This window comes from Moschus berezovskii, chromosome 3 (genome assembly GCF_049115385.1).
Source record: "Moschus berezovskii isolate FMDL1 chromosome 3, NW_MosBer_1.0, whole genome shotgun sequence".
Taxonomy (NCBI): Eukaryota; Metazoa; Chordata; class Mammalia; order Artiodactyla; family Moschidae; genus Moschus; species Moschus berezovskii.
Window position 1 is genome coordinate 8,431,870 of NC_142462.1, and position 15,760 is coordinate 8,447,629.

General features: G+C 38.1%; 1 pseudogene; it reads right to left on the minus strand.

The window, feature by feature from the left end:
* Positions 1 to 14,460: 14,460 nt before the first annotated feature.
* Positions 14,461 to 15,146, minus strand: LOC129552022 (3-beta-hydroxysteroid-Delta(8),Delta(7)-isomerase pseudogene; annotated as a pseudogene).
* Positions 15,147 to 15,760: the final 614 nt, after the last annotated feature.

A 15,760-nucleotide genomic window follows, 5' to 3' on the forward strand; every position in this document is an offset into this window, starting at 1 on the left:
AAAGTTATGAAATGGAAAGATGCTTGCTCCTCGGAAAAAAAGCTATGACCAACTTAAATAGCAAATTTAAAAGCAGAGACATTGCTTTGTCAGCAAAGGTCTGTGTAGTCAAGGCTATGGCTTTTCCAGTGGTCATGTATGGATGTGAGAAATGGACTATAAAGAAAGCTGAGCGCTGAAGAATTGATGCTTATGAAATGTTGTGTTGGAGAAGACTCTTGAGACTCCCTTGGACTGCAAGGAGATCCAACCAGTCAATCTTAAAGGAAATCAGTCCTGAATGTTCATTGGAAGGACTGGTGCTGAAGCTGAAACTCGAGTACGTTGGCCTCCTGATGAAGAGAAGTTAAACACTGGAAAAAACCCTGATGCTGGGAAAGATTGAAGGCATGAGAAGGGAACGACAGAGGATGAGATGGTTGGATGGCATCACCAATGCGATGGACATGAGTTTGAGTAAACTCCAGGAGTTGGTGATAGATAGGGAGGCCTAGCTTGCTGCAGTCCATGGGGTCACAAAGAGTCAGACACGACTGAGCGACTAAATTGAACTGCTGGATGATTTATGTTGAGGTTTACCAGAAAACAGCAAAATTCTGTAAAGCAACTGACCTTCAATAAAAATAAATAAATTAGTTTAAAAAATGAATTGGACCTCAGAAACTATTCCTTCATAGTCACCATGGTTTTATTAGATTGGGATGTAGAAACACAAATCTTCTAGGAAAATAACAGAGGGATCAGCCACAAATATATCTAGTTAGTGTGTCTGGGTGAAATGGGAAAGAGAAGCTCACCAATATCACTGCATGCTGGAGAGGTGATAGTTATACACCAAGGTTCATCTGCCTCCCAGGGGAGCAACAACAGAGGTTTAAAACAGGGGTTGGAGCAGAAGGGGAAGGGGGAGGGTCTGAAGGAGGATGGAAAGAAAGACTTCACTAAAATAAGCCAATCAGTTAGTAAGCAATAAACCAGCTAATAGTTACAATTATCTCCTGGGGTGGGGAGTAAACCAGCAAAGCCAGATTAGATATATAATCTTAAATGTCCAGTATCTTAAAAAAAAATAATCAACTTTATTTTCTTGCTTATTTCTTTTCTTTCTATCATTGCAAGAAACATGAAAGTATAAGTATGACACATGCTGGGGAAAAAAGAGTAACACACAAGTGTCTATGAGAGCACAGATTTAGTAGAAAAATACCTCAAAAGGACCATTATAACTATGCTCATAGAACAGAACTAGAGCAAGCATGACTAAAGTAGTAAAGATATGAAGACAATGTTATATCAGACAGTAGAAACTATCAATGAAGATACAGAAATTATAAAAGATATCAAACTGAAATTCTAGATTTGAAAAGTACAATAAAAAGTACAAATAATCTTCAGAACCCTTTTAATCTTACAAAACCAAAACCCTGTACCCCTTGAACACGATTTCCTAATTTGCCCTTCCAAAGCAACATAATCCTATTTTTTGTCTCTAATGTTTTTGATGACCCTTTCAGTTCAGTTCAGTCGCTCAGTCCTGTCCGACTCTTTGCCACCCCATTAATCATAGCACGCCAGGCCTCCCTGCCAATACCCACTCCCGGAGTTCACTCAAACTCACCTCCATCGAGTCGGTGATGCCATCCAGCCATCTCATTCTCTGTCGTCCCCTTCTCCTCCCGCCCCCAATCCTTCCCAGCATCAGAGTCTTTTCCAGTGAGTCAACTCGTCTCATGAGGTGGCCAAAGTATTGGAGTTTCAGCTTTAGCATCAGTCCTTCCAATGAACAGCTCTTGCATTTTGCAACTGGCTAATGTCATTTAGCATAATGTCTTCAAAGTCCCTCTATGGTGTAATGTATGTCAGAATCCTTCCTTTTTAACACTCAGTATTAGTCCATTTTACATATATACCACATTTTGCTAATCCAATTTACTACTGATGGACACTTGAGTAGCTTCCATGTTTTTAGTATTTTGAATATTGCTGCTATAAATATGGATGTACAAATATATTTTTGGGCCCTTATTTTCAGTTGCATTGGGTATACACCCTGAACTGGAATTGGAGGGTCATGTAGCATTTCATTTTTAATTTTTTGAAGAACTGCCGTTCTATTTTCTGCATCAATTGTTTCATTTAAAATTCTGGATAACAGTATTCAGGGTACCTTTTTCTCCACTTGTGTAGCCAAACTTGTTATTTTCAGTTTTGTTTTCTTTTGATAGTAATAATTCTAATAGTTAAGAGATAGCACATTGTCACAGTTTTGATATGCATTCCCCTAGTGATTAATGATGTCAAGCAGATTTTCATGTACTTGTTAGGCTTATGAGTATCTTCTTTGGAAAAATGTCATTTCAAGTCCTTTGCCCCTTTTTGAATCAGGTTGTTTGGTTTTTCTTGTTGAGTTTTATAAGTTCTTTATGTTGGATATCACTACCATATCAGATATGTAAATTTCAAATATTTTCTCTCATTCTGTGGATTTCATGCTACTTTTCAACACAACTGAAAATCACTTGACCATATATATGAGGCTTTAATTCTGGACTCTGTATTCTATTCTTCTGAGGTACATATGTACACACACACACACACACACATACATATATGTGTGTGTGTGTGTATATATGCCAGCCCCACATTATTTTGATTGCTAAAATTCTGCAGCAAGTTGTACAATCAGGAAGTGTGAATCCTAAAGGTTTGTTCTTCCTTTACAAGATTGTCTTGGTTATCTGAGGTCCCTTGAGATTCTACATGAATTTTAGGGTGAGTCTTTCTACTTCCAAAAGAAAATAAAAGAAATCATTAAGGGTTTTCTTTTTTAATTTGTAGTATTGACATCTTAGCAATATTAATTATAAACATCTCCAAGAATAATCTGTTTAATTTTTTTGCAGCAATGTATTGCAATTTTCATTGTATGTCTTTCACCTCTTTGGTTAATTCTTAGGTATTTTATTATTTTAATGTTACTGTAATAAAATTGTTTTCTAATTTCCCTTTTGGATTGTTCATTGCTGATTTATAAAAATGCAGCTGATTTTTCTGTTGCATTTATATTCTTCTACTCTGCTGAATTTGTTTATACATCAATGTTTTGTGGAATCTAGTGTGTCTCTGTAGATTATATCACCTGTGAACAGAAATCATTTTACTGCTAAACTTTTGAATTTTCTGAAACTGTGCCCTGGATTTTTTCCTCTTTGTCAATTTTCATAGACCCCATTTTTTGTGACTGCTGCTGCCAATGTGATTTTCTGAAAGAAAAATCTGTCTCTTTCCCCCTCTAATGCCATCCACTGACTAGACTTTCAGTTTAAAATTCCTGCAGTGTTTAAGATCCTTTCTTCCCACTTTTCCCAGAGTCACATCTAGGCACCCCAAATCATGCACACTTAGTTCTCTTGTCTAAGTGCCCAACACCCCATATTCTTTTGTACCACTGTGCTTTGCAGCAGATACTCCTTCATCTTATATGTACTTTCTTTTGTTTTCCTGAGAATCCTTTCCCTATCGTGTGAGGTGCAATTAGAAGGAAGACAAATATCATACTCTATGGTGTCACTTATATACAAAATCTAAAAAAAATAAAAAAGTGAGCTTATTTACAAAACAGAAATGGACTCAGACTCACAGAATGAACTTATGGTTGTCAGGGTTGTGGGGAGGGTAGGGGGAAATAGTTAGGGAGTTTGAGATTGGTATGTACACACTGCTATGTTTAAAATGGATAGCCAAGAACATCTGCTCAATGTTACATAACTACTCAAAGGGAAAAGTATTTGAAAAAAAAAATAGATGCATGTATATGTCTAACTGAATCACTGTATCCCTGAAAATGTTCAGTTCAGTTCAGTCACTCAGTTGTGTCAAACTCTTTGTGACCCCATGGTCTTTAGCATGCCAGGCTTCCCTGTCCATCATCAACTCCCAGTACTCACTCAAACACTTGTCCTTGGACACGGTGATGCCATCCAACCATCTCATTCTTTGTCATCCATTTCTCCTCCTACCTTCAATCTTCCCCAGCACCAGAGTCTTTTCCAATGAGTCAGATTTTCACATAAGGTGGCCAAAGTATTGGAGTTTCAGCTTCAGCATCAGTCCTTCCAATGAATATTCAGGGATAATTTCCTTTAGGATGAACTGGTTGGATCTCCTTGCAGCCAAAGTACTCTCAAGAGTCTTCTCCAACACCAACAGTTCAGAAGCATCAATTCTTCAGTGATCAGCTTTCTTTATAGTCCAACTCTTACATCCATACATGACTACTGGAAAAGCCATAGCCTTGACTAGATGGACCTTTGTTGGCAAAGTAATGTCTCTGCTTTTAAATAAGCTGTCCAAGTTGGTATAGCTCTTCTTCCAAGAAGTAAGCATATTTTAATTTCATGACTTCAGTCACCAGACATGACTGGAGTCCCCCAAAATAAAATCTCTCACTGTTTTCATTATTCCCCCATCTCTTTGCCATGAAGTGATGAGACCAGATGCCATGATCTTAGTTTTCTGACTGTTGAGTTTTAAGCCAATTTTTTCACTCTCCTCTTTCACTTTCATCAAGAGGCTCTTTAGTTCTTTGTTTTCTGCCATAATGGTGGTGTCTGAAGTTATTGATATTTCTCCCGGCCATCTTGATTCCAGCTTGTGCTTCATCCAGCTCAGCATTTTGCATGATGTACTCTGCATATAAGTTAAATAAGCAAGGTGACAATATACAGATTTGACACACTCCTTTCCCTATTTGGAATCAGTTGTTGTTCCATGTCCAGTTTTAACTCTTGCTTCTTGACGTGCATACATATTTCTCAGGAGGCAAGTCAGTTGGTCTGGTATTCTCATCTTTTTAAGAATTTTTCAGTTTGTTGTGATTCATGCTATCAAAGGCTTTGTCGTAGTCAAAAAAGCAGAAGTAGATGTTTCTCTAGAACTCTGACTTTTTCAATGATCCAACGGATGTTGGCAATTTGATCTCTGGTTCCTCTGCCTTTTCTAAATCCAGCTTGAACATCTGGAAGTTCATGGTTCATGTACTTGGAGGATTTTGAGCATTAATTTGCAAGCGTGTGAGATGAGTGCAATTGTGTGGTAGTTTGAACATTCTTTGGCACTGCCTTTCTTTGGGATTGGAATGAAAACTAGCTTTTCCCAATCCCGTGGCTACTGCTGAGTTTTCCAAATATGCTGACATATTGAATGCAGCACTTTCACAGCATCATTTTTCAGGATTTCAAATACCTCAACTGGAATTCTATCATCTCCATTAGCTTTGTTCATAGTGATACTTCCTATGGACCACTTTACTTCACATTTTAGGATAGTTGGCTCTAGGTGAGTGATCACACCATCATGATTATCTGGGTCATGAAGAATGTTTTTGTATAGTTCTGTGTATTCTTGCCACTGCTTCTGCTTCTGTTAGGTCCATACCATTTCTGTCCTTTATTGTGAACATCTTTGCATGAAATATTCCCTTGGTATCTCTAATTTTCTTGATGAGATCTCCAGTCTTTCCCATTCTATATTTTCCCTCTATTTACTTTCACTGATTATTGAGGAAGGTTTTCTTATCTCTCCTTGCTATTCTTTGGAACTCTGCATTCAAATGGGAATATCTTTCCTTTTCTCCTTTGCTTTTAGCTTCTCTTTTCCTCATCTATTTGTAAGGCCTCCTCTGACAACCATTTTGCCTTTTTGCATTTCTTTTTCTTGGAGACGGTCTTGATCACTGTCCCCTGTACAATGTCACTAATCTCCACCCATAGTTCTTCAGCTACTCTGTCTTTCAGATCTAATCCCTTGAGTCTATTTGTCACTTCTGTATAATTGTAAGGCATTTGGTTTAGGTCATATGTGAATGGTCTAGTGGTCTTCCTTACTTTCTTCAATTTCAGTCTGAATTTGGCAATAATGAATTCATGATCTGAGCCAGTCAGCTCCTGGTCTTTTTTTTTTTTTTTTTGGCTGTGTAAAGTGTTTCTCCATCTTTGGCTTCAAAGAATATAATTAATCTGATTTCAGTATTGACCTTCTGGTGATGTCCATGTGAAGAGTCTTCTCTTATGTTGTTGGAAGAGGGTGTTTCCCATGAACAATGTGTTCTTTTGGCAAAACTCTGTTAGCTTCTGCCATGCTTAATTCCATATTCCAAGGCCAAATTTGCCTGTACTCCAGGTATCTCTTGACCAGGTATCCTGAAACTGTTGCAACATTGCTATTCAACTACACTGCAATAAAAAACAAAAAGATAAAAAAAAAAATACCACCTGGTCAATCTACATTTTTAATCAGAAGAAAAAAACATCAGAGGCTTGCTTATCTGAATTTTCATAGCAATTTTTATAAATCACTAGAACAGCAGTCATATTGTAATATATTTATTATTTTCTGAAGTTAGAAGTTGAAATATGAGACAAAGATACTGAATAATGAAGAAACATTTCTCATTTTTAACTAAGGTGTATTCTGGAGTTTTATTTAATTTTATTGCCCAACCAGTTTATTTCCTTCTGAATTACGTAGTCTAAAATTAATGTAACATTCACAAAACATGTAGGCTTATGGATGGTTTTCTGGAACTCACACAAAATACACAAATGTCCATTATTATTGAAAAATATGTAATAACATAATATTCATAATAATAGATTCCATTAATTGAGCCTACTGATTGAAAATCACTGTTTGGTGCTTTACATATACTTAAATTTCATAGTCTTATATTCAAATTGTCATCATTAACCCTACATTATAAATGCAAATGAGAATCAGATAGCTAAACAACTGCCATTCATAGTCATTTTTCAGTTTTTGGAACCTGCAGTCTTCACCCGTATGTGCTATTTAAAAATAGATTAATTGAAGACCTTGGTGTATATGTTTTCCTTCAACATACTTCATACAAATAGCTTTTAAAAATTGATTAATCATGAACAATCCTTACCCAAAAAATATCTTTAAAATGTTTGGAGTTAGTAAAAGTCTTGGTAGAGTTCATAAAAGCAAAGGAAGTGAGGTACAAACTAGGACATTCCCGGGACTCTTGGGACATTGACCTTGGGGATCTCCTCATTCAGCTTCTTTCACTGTGTGGTGATACCACTATTTTTCTCTACCCTTGGCATTTTCCAGAATCAGAGGTTATGTCCATTGGTGGACCTGGAGGTACATTGTCCAGCTTAGAGATCTCATGAGGAAACTTCTAGTTTCTAGTCAGTTTCCCTTCCTGTAATGGGAGTATAGTTTCTGAACCCTCAGATGTTACAAGGTTGGAATTTTTCCCTCACAAGTCTCAATGCTTGTGAATTATTTCCATTTTCTCCCTGCTGACAGTCTTTCAGGTACTATGGGGTCTTTGGGGTTCCTTTGACCCACACTTTTCCAGACTGGACATTCCCTGTACTTATCCATTTTCACTGTTGTGCATTCTCGATCTTTTGGCCTTGTGGTCATCATTAAAAAAAACCCATCTGTCACTGAGGCCACCTGGGATTGGAAATAAATTCTAAGAGAAAAATGTGTTTAATTCTGAACTGCTTAAATTTCTCATTTTTTTCATGGAAATAATCTTATAAAAATGGTATCTAGGTAATTAATGGTCATATAACCAAAATCATGTAATAATGTGGCTGGTATACAAGAGCTGCTATGCTTTCCAATAACAGATAATTAAAGAAGAAGGCTAAACGGTACTTTGGAGTTTTAATTTCAATAAAACTGACTTCACTTTGAATTAAATGCCCTCTGACCCCTATTGGACCTGGCTGGAGCTGTGGGAATAAAGACTGGGATGGATGGGCTGGCTAGTAAAGGTTAAAAGCATAATCTTTAGGGATTTTTAGGGCTCCGCTTGCAAAATTCTATAGACACTCTTATTTTTAGTGTGCAGCTTTGCAAAATTGATTTGTGCTAATAACAAGGAAAGGAAACCCTTGTAAATCTTGTCTATTCTCAGTTCTTTAAATTTCATAAGAGCTTGTTCAACACTAGCAATTTTAGGAAAAATGCTCAATTATTTTGACATGAACAAAAAAGGAGCTTTTGTGACTAATACCATTTCTGTTAAACACGAATGAGTCTAAATTGCAAATTCAGCCAGTTGCTTTTAGAGATACCTGTTAGCTTGCACTGCTTCTAAAGTCTTCAGTTTAACTGACTCTCATCATACAGAAAGCACTGTGTGAGTTTTTTCCTTTCTTGTCACCTTCCATGCACTCCCTAAACCCAAGATTCTATTTAGCTATTCTTTGACAGGAAAGTGAGAGCTTATTTTTCCTCCTTATGCTTCCACCACTGTATAGCTGTCCCCAGCGGCTAGCCATAGATACAGTAAAAGCAGCTGGACAGGCAGAAATAGCATTTCACTAAAATTCTAATGAATTAATTTGCAAAAAAAAAAAATAAAAATTCACAGACATTGAAAACAAACTTTTGGTTACCAAGGGGTAAGGGGAGGGAAGATAAATTAGGAGTTTGTGATTAGCACATTCACATTACTCTATATAAAACAGATAACCAAGAACCTACTGTAGAGCCTAGGAGACTATATTCAATATTTTTTAATAACATGTAATGGAAAAGAATCTAAAAAAATATACATTTAATCATTTTGTTGTACACCTGAAAAACTAGCAGAGCTTTGTAAACCAACTATACTTCAATAAAAATTCAATTGCTAAAGGAAACAGACTTTTTAACCACATTTTTCACCTTAAAATTACCTTTACCAAGTTTTTATAAGTTTGGCTTTAAAGGAAAATTTGTTTTGGGTCCAAAGATAGCCTCATTATTTTACCTGCTTTTAAAAAAGAATGTTGAGAAGCTTATTGTTTTATAACATTAGAACTGATTACTATTTTCAAGTTAAATATATATATATATATATATATATATATATAAAATGCTGATATAAATGAATCCTAACAAATATTCCTTCAACTCTGGCAAAGACCTTTGCATTAATTATTACATTATTGTAACTGCAATTTTTCACCAAATCCTAGGGAGTACTGACATTTTGTCTAAAAATAATCTCTATGGATCAGATAGAGGGTCCCTCATGACCACTATCTGACTTTTTCCATCCTTCCATTTTTTTACTAGATGATAAAGACACAAAATGACTTTCCATTCAAGTATAAAAGTAATTGAGTTGAAGAGAATTATCCAAAATTTGGAGATAACAGAAAAGATAGTACAATGTTACTTTTCACTGACAAAATGGATTATTGTTTAACAAGGCCAACCAGAGTTTACTCCCATGTTTGACTTATTTCATCTGTTTGGATATATTCCAGACAGTGTGAAGTGATGTATTAAGTTGTTTATTTTTGTTTTGTAGAAATGGTAACAGCAAACAAAGGTTATGGGTATCTTGCTCTTAGTTTTGCATTTATCTAATGCAGTAATCTCACTCTTTCTTTAAAACAAAAAACAGTTCCCTAAATATCATACTCACTACCCATTTGTATAAGAGAGATGTTCAAGGCACTGGTGGAGATGGGTAATAAAAGTAAATAAATAAATTAGTAAATTATTCCACAAAAATAATACTACAAATTTGGATTATAACAGATGTTATAAAGAAACAGTATAAAATCATAAGAAAAAGCTCACTCATGAGCCATGGAATATCTTTTTTGGTAAGGAGATCTTTGAACTGATGCTTGCATTGTAAGAAGAAAGTAGAACTGTGATATTCTTCAGGAAAGAGGGACATGCCAGCCAGAGAGAACTGCAAATACAAATGTGCTCTATCAAGAACAAATCTGACAACTTGAAGGAAAAGAAAGGCTAGTGCATTTGGAGAGTAGTGATTGAGAGAAAAATGGCAGGGTTAGATTTGAAGATTACATCACATGGAATCTTGAAGATAATGATACATTTATTCTAAATTCAATGAAAAGACTAAAGGATTTTGTACAAGCACATGGCACAATCTCTATTGTGCTGTGCTTAGTCGCTCAGTCATGTCCGAATCTTTGCGACCCCATGGGCTATAGCTGGCCAGGTTCCTCTGACCATGGGATTCTCCAGGCAAGAATACTGGAGTGGGTTGCCATGCCCTCCTCCAGGGGATCTTCACAACCCAGGATCAAACCCAGGTCTCCTGCAGTGCAGGCAGATTCTTTCCATCTGAGCCACCAGGGAAGCCCAAGAATACTGGTGTGGGTAGTTCATCCCTTCTCCAGAGGATCATCCCCCTCTAGGAATAAAACTGTTGTTTTCTGTATTGCAGGTGGATTCTTTACAAGCAGAGACAAAAAGGAAAGCCATAATCTGTTTCACATTAAGATAAAGATTTTTTGTTGTTGTTGTTTAGTGTTGCTGCTGCTGCTGCTAAGTCACTTCAGTCATGTCTAACTCTGTGCGACCCCATAGACGGCAGTCCACCAGGCTACCCCATCCCTGGGACTCTCCATGCAAGAACACTGGAGTGGGTTGCCATTTCCTTCTCCAATGTGTGAAAGTGAAAAGTGAAAGTGAAGTCGTTCAGTCATGTCTGACTCTTAGCAATCCCATGGACTGCAGCCTACCAGGCTCCTCCGTCCATGGGATTTTCCAGGCATGAGTACTGGAGCGGGGTGCCATTGCCTTCTTCGTTAGTGTTGCTAGATTTAGCAAATAAAAATACAGAACATAATATATCTCATGACATATTTGGGACATATTTATACTTAAAATACATTCTTGTTCATCTGTCTCAAATTTGACTGGTTGTTTTTTATCTGGTGGGCTACACTGCTGCTATGTGAAATACACATGGAAAAACAAGGGTAAAATCACTAGTAGTTTGAAGACCAGAGTGATAATCCCATGTGAGAAAAAGCAGCAAAAGTGGCGTTGACTTGGAGTTAGCGGTGGGTATAAAGACAAGAGGAGAGAGTCTAGAAATACTTTGGAAACAGAGCTGAAAGGACTTATTGATCATATATGCCCAGGTTATTCAACTGAGACCAAAAAAATAAAAGAAAGGAAATGAAGAGAATTCCAAGAATTAGTCTTGATAAATAGGAAAATCACTGGACAATGTGAATGTTGTTCTACATGATTTTGATTATTTTATAACTTCCTAAGGGTTTATTTTTTCACAAAATGCATAATTGAACATTGATATTTTAATCTGTTGCATTTAGGTACTGATCTTCAACTAATGGATTTTTCAATAAAATAACACTGCTTAGCCCATAGTGGGATTTATATCCATGATAGCAGAGTGGTAAAGGGTTGTCCTGAGCTTCCCAAGTGGAGCTAGTGATGAAGAACCCACCTGCCAATGAAGGAGATATAAGAGACACAAGTTCAATCCCTGAGTTAGAGAGACCCCCTGAAGGAGGACATGGCAACCCACTCCAGTATTCTTGCTTGGAGAATTCCCATGGACAGGGGATCCTGGTGGGCTAAGTCCATAGGATTGCAGAGAATCAGACAGTCCTGAAGTGATTGAACAAGCCCAGGCACAAATGCAGAGATCCAAGTAACTGGAAACCAGAATCAGGGAGTCCTTCTAGACCTTGTCAATGAAAATAATAATATATAATTAACAATCTATACTGGGAATAGAAAAGAGTTTTATTTGACCCAAACTGAGGACTGTAGCCCAGATTACTCTTATAAACTGCTCTGGAGAAGCATGTTTTTCAGCACAGTTTTTTGTCTTGTTGGCATAAAGAATATTACACTAGTCAGGATGTCAAGATTTAACAAACAAATAAACGTTAGACAAGTGCGTGAACAGCATGGCCTTGGCACCCAAGTGGGACATCTTATCAAAGGGTCAATGTCGGCATCCCAGGAAGGAATGCACTGAATCTTTATTTTTAAATTTTTTTATTAATTTTTAATTTTTTTATTTTAATTGGAGGCTAATTACAATATTGTATTGGTTTTGTCATACATTGACATGAATCTTTATTTTTAACATGAACATATTTTACTTCCAGTCAGTGTGTCTATCCTTAATATTAAAACAGATGTACAGTGAAATTTTAATAGGCCTCAAAGCAGGCATGATATTCAAGTTAACTCATGTATAAGCCAAAATGATTGTCCCATAACCTCAATATGTGAACATTTCTTTTATCACTTACGATAAGAACAAAAACCATGAAACTTGGCCACAGATAAGAATGAAGTCCTTCAAAAACTGTAGAAGCAAGGTAACCCCAGATTTAGAGGGAGATCTGTCCATGGTTCAGAATCCATGCCAAAGGCCATAAAGGGAGCCAGCTCAGGGAGCGGGTGAATGAGGCCCGAAGCAGCACTGCCTGCCTCTTGACCCTGGGCAGAGGAGGGCACAGATGGAGGCTGGCACCCTGCATGTCTGACCACTGCACATAGATACCAAGCATGCTTGCACATTGATGAGCACAGTGTTGTCTGTCATTCTGCTCATCAGAGATACATTCTTAATGACAAAATTAAGTAATGCTTATTAAGTTACAGTTTTTTAGGATTGAAAATGGCTAAAATATAAAAGAGTGACTGGATGGTAGCCAAGTCCCAGATCCTGAACTGACAATGATTGAATGAGCAATAATTAAATTAAAGACATTCATAAATCATATTATTTATTTTTACTCCACAAGATTTATTTTCTTGTCCTTATTTCAACAAACTCACCAATGCTATAGTTAGAATCAAAATGTTTACATCATTTCTGTGGTATTGTCAGTGATGACTTTTAGAATTTAAAATCTAAGTGTAATTGTATATAAAGGGAAAAGTCAGAATATAACTCCATAATGGTAAAATGAAATGGAAAAAGTAATATTTTTAGAAATATTTTCACATTATTAAAGTTATAGATATCATAAAGTATACAAAATTATCTAGTAAAATTAGAATGCAGGTTGCTTGTGGCTAAGATGGAATAAGAGGGGCTAGATGAACTGTCCTATCTGAAGCAAAAAGAAAAAATACACTTAAAACATGTGTTTTAAAGACACTGGATATTGGACAAGGCCAGCCAGTGATCCCTGGGAGGGGAACACTGACTGAAGCAGTCCAGCAGTGTCTGTCTGGCTCCCCACCGGTACAATGAGAGAGGGGAGGGCTCGGTGGGCAAGCAGGGCCCGGAGAACCAGGCTGAATTCTCCTGCTAACCTGATGGGGAGAAAATAGTTTCACAGAGAGACTGCCAGCAATTCAGAAAATCACCATCTTCTATGCAGCTGCACCGTGAGCAAACTACCTAGGGTCCTGGCAAGTCTCCTCCAAAAGGACGAGAGGTAATAGGATGTGGTGCTGATAAAAATCCAAGAAGGGAGACTTTTCCCAGTGACCAGACTGGGAAACCTCATGGTTTCTGGGGCACTGGAAGAGAGGAATATATTTCACATAAGGAACCTTTTGAAGCAGATCAATATGGTGTTCTTGATGATGGTGGTGTGTTCATAAACACACACACACACACATATATATATATGGAAACTGTTCAGATTGTACACCAGAATATGTGGTTATTGTATGTCAATGATACCTCACATATTGCCTTAAAAATTAAAAGGTGAATACATATTATCTATGTATAAATTGTAATCAAAATGTTTAAATAATGCTTCAAATTATTTAGGTTTTTAAAGCAATCAAAGATTAGGAAATTCCCTAGAAGTCTAGTAATTAGGACTCTGTGCTTTCACTAACAAGGTTCAGTCCCTGGTTGGAGAACTAAGATCCTTTGAGCTGTGTGGAGAGGCCAAAAAATAAAATTAAAAAGAAAAGAATGACTATAAGAACAAAATCAAACATTGGAAGTAATTTTATGAGTAAAACTATTGCATTCATCTAGTTGTCAATGAGGGCAATCAATTTCATGGTTCACGCACATGACCTTTAAGTTCACACATAAATGGGAATTGGGAGAAAATGTAATGGTTTTATCTTGCATGATCCTCTGCAACCCTGAGTAATAGTGTGAATCCATACTATAATTGGTCACTTCCAGAACTCCAAACTGGACCAGGAAAGGCAGCAGAAAATGGACCCTCCATGGTCTGGGTAAGGAAGCTCCCTTGGCATGTTGCAGGGATCTGTGGTCAGTGGTCAGTGGACTTGTGGGAGGACCCTCAGCAAGCTCACCAACCAGCCCTTCCTCTAGGTTCTTCCCAATCCATAGGCTTCACTTCTTTTGGAGTCTGTGATCTTCATCAGCAGCCTCAAGGCCTTCCAATGTGTCACCTAGCATTTCTTTCTTTCTTTTTTAGGATCAAGACCTTTATTTCCTGATTTAAAAAATTCTCCCTGTCACAGACTTCCTAGGTTCTCTTGTACCTTTGTCCCATTGGCTCCTGACAGCGGTTCCACACAGCTGTTTTCTTCCCGCTGCGCACCTATCAACCTGAGTTTGACAGATAAATTCGATTTGTCCTTCTAACATGTGGCAACAAGGATTGGAGTCTTCTGGCAGGTGGAGAGTTCCTCAATAGCCAGTGTTTAAGCCTAGTGCATCACACTTTAGTTTTGCTTGCTGTTAGCTTTGGGGGCTTTGGCACCAGTATACTCTGGGCATGAGAAAGTTGATTTATGGAAGCCAGTATAAGGAGTCCAGGCAGAGCCAGCCACAGGGCATTCAAGAAGACAAAGTAAAACCAGAAGTCGAGTGGGTGTCCCAGTTCGCCATGCTGGACTCCATCATGGTACTCTGTTAGAAAATAGAGCGCATCTCCATATACCTGACCCACAGAGACCTCAAGCTGTAAGACAAAGTGGAGGGGTTCCTGGTTGAGAAAAGCGATCACCATACATAGGCTGAGTGGTCCCCACAGGTAAGCTGTGATAGTCTCCATGTATATCATGAAGTTATCATTCAGAACATATTGGCTGTCTCCCTTGGCATACTGCTTCCAGAATTGAGATAAGATGGTTTGGTCTCCAAGAAGGTCTGCGTGGCAGAGGCTGAACCAGCCCTCAGTCACCAAGTGATTGAACCCATTTACTGCAAACCAGCACAGGGACAGTCTCCGTCAAGTCCCCAGTGGGACAACTGCAGCACACACTGACAACAGCCACGTGGTCAAAACTGAGACCCCACAGACAGAGAAGAGGCCAGCCAGGTTATGCCAGGCAGGGCAGTCATTAAGCAGAGAGTTGTCCAGCCTCAGGTCCAGAGGCCAGAATGGGTGCGTGGGACTGGTGGTCATGTCTTTGTACGCCTGCAACTAACCCGCAAGAAAACCTTTTTTTTTTTTTTAATTGAAGTGCAGTTGCCTTACAGTGTTACATTAGTTTCAGGTGTGAGGCAGAATGACTCAGATTCTCTTCCATTATAGATTATTAGAAGATGCTGAGTAGAGCTCACTCTGCTACACAGCAGGGCCTTGTTGTTTATCAATTTTATGTGCAGTAGTGGGTATACGTTCGGAGAAGGCAATGGCAAACCACTCCAGTACTCTTGCCTGGAAAATCCCATAGATGGAGGAGCCTGGTAGGCTGCAGTCCGTGGGGTCGCTAAGGGTCGGACACGACTGAGCGACTTCACTTTCACTTTTCACTTTCACACATTGGAGAAGGAAATGGCAACCCACTCCAGTGTTCTTGCCTGGAGAATCCCAGGGACGGGGGAGCCTGGTGGGCTTCCGCCTATGGGGTCACACAGAGTCGGACACGACTGAAGTGACTTAGCAGCAGCAGCAGCAGCAGTGGGTATATGTTAATCTCAACCACCTAATTTATCCTTTTCCTTCTTTCCCCCTTTGGTAACCATAAGTTTTCTATGTCTGTGAGTCTGTTGCAGCTTTGTATATAAGTTGATTTG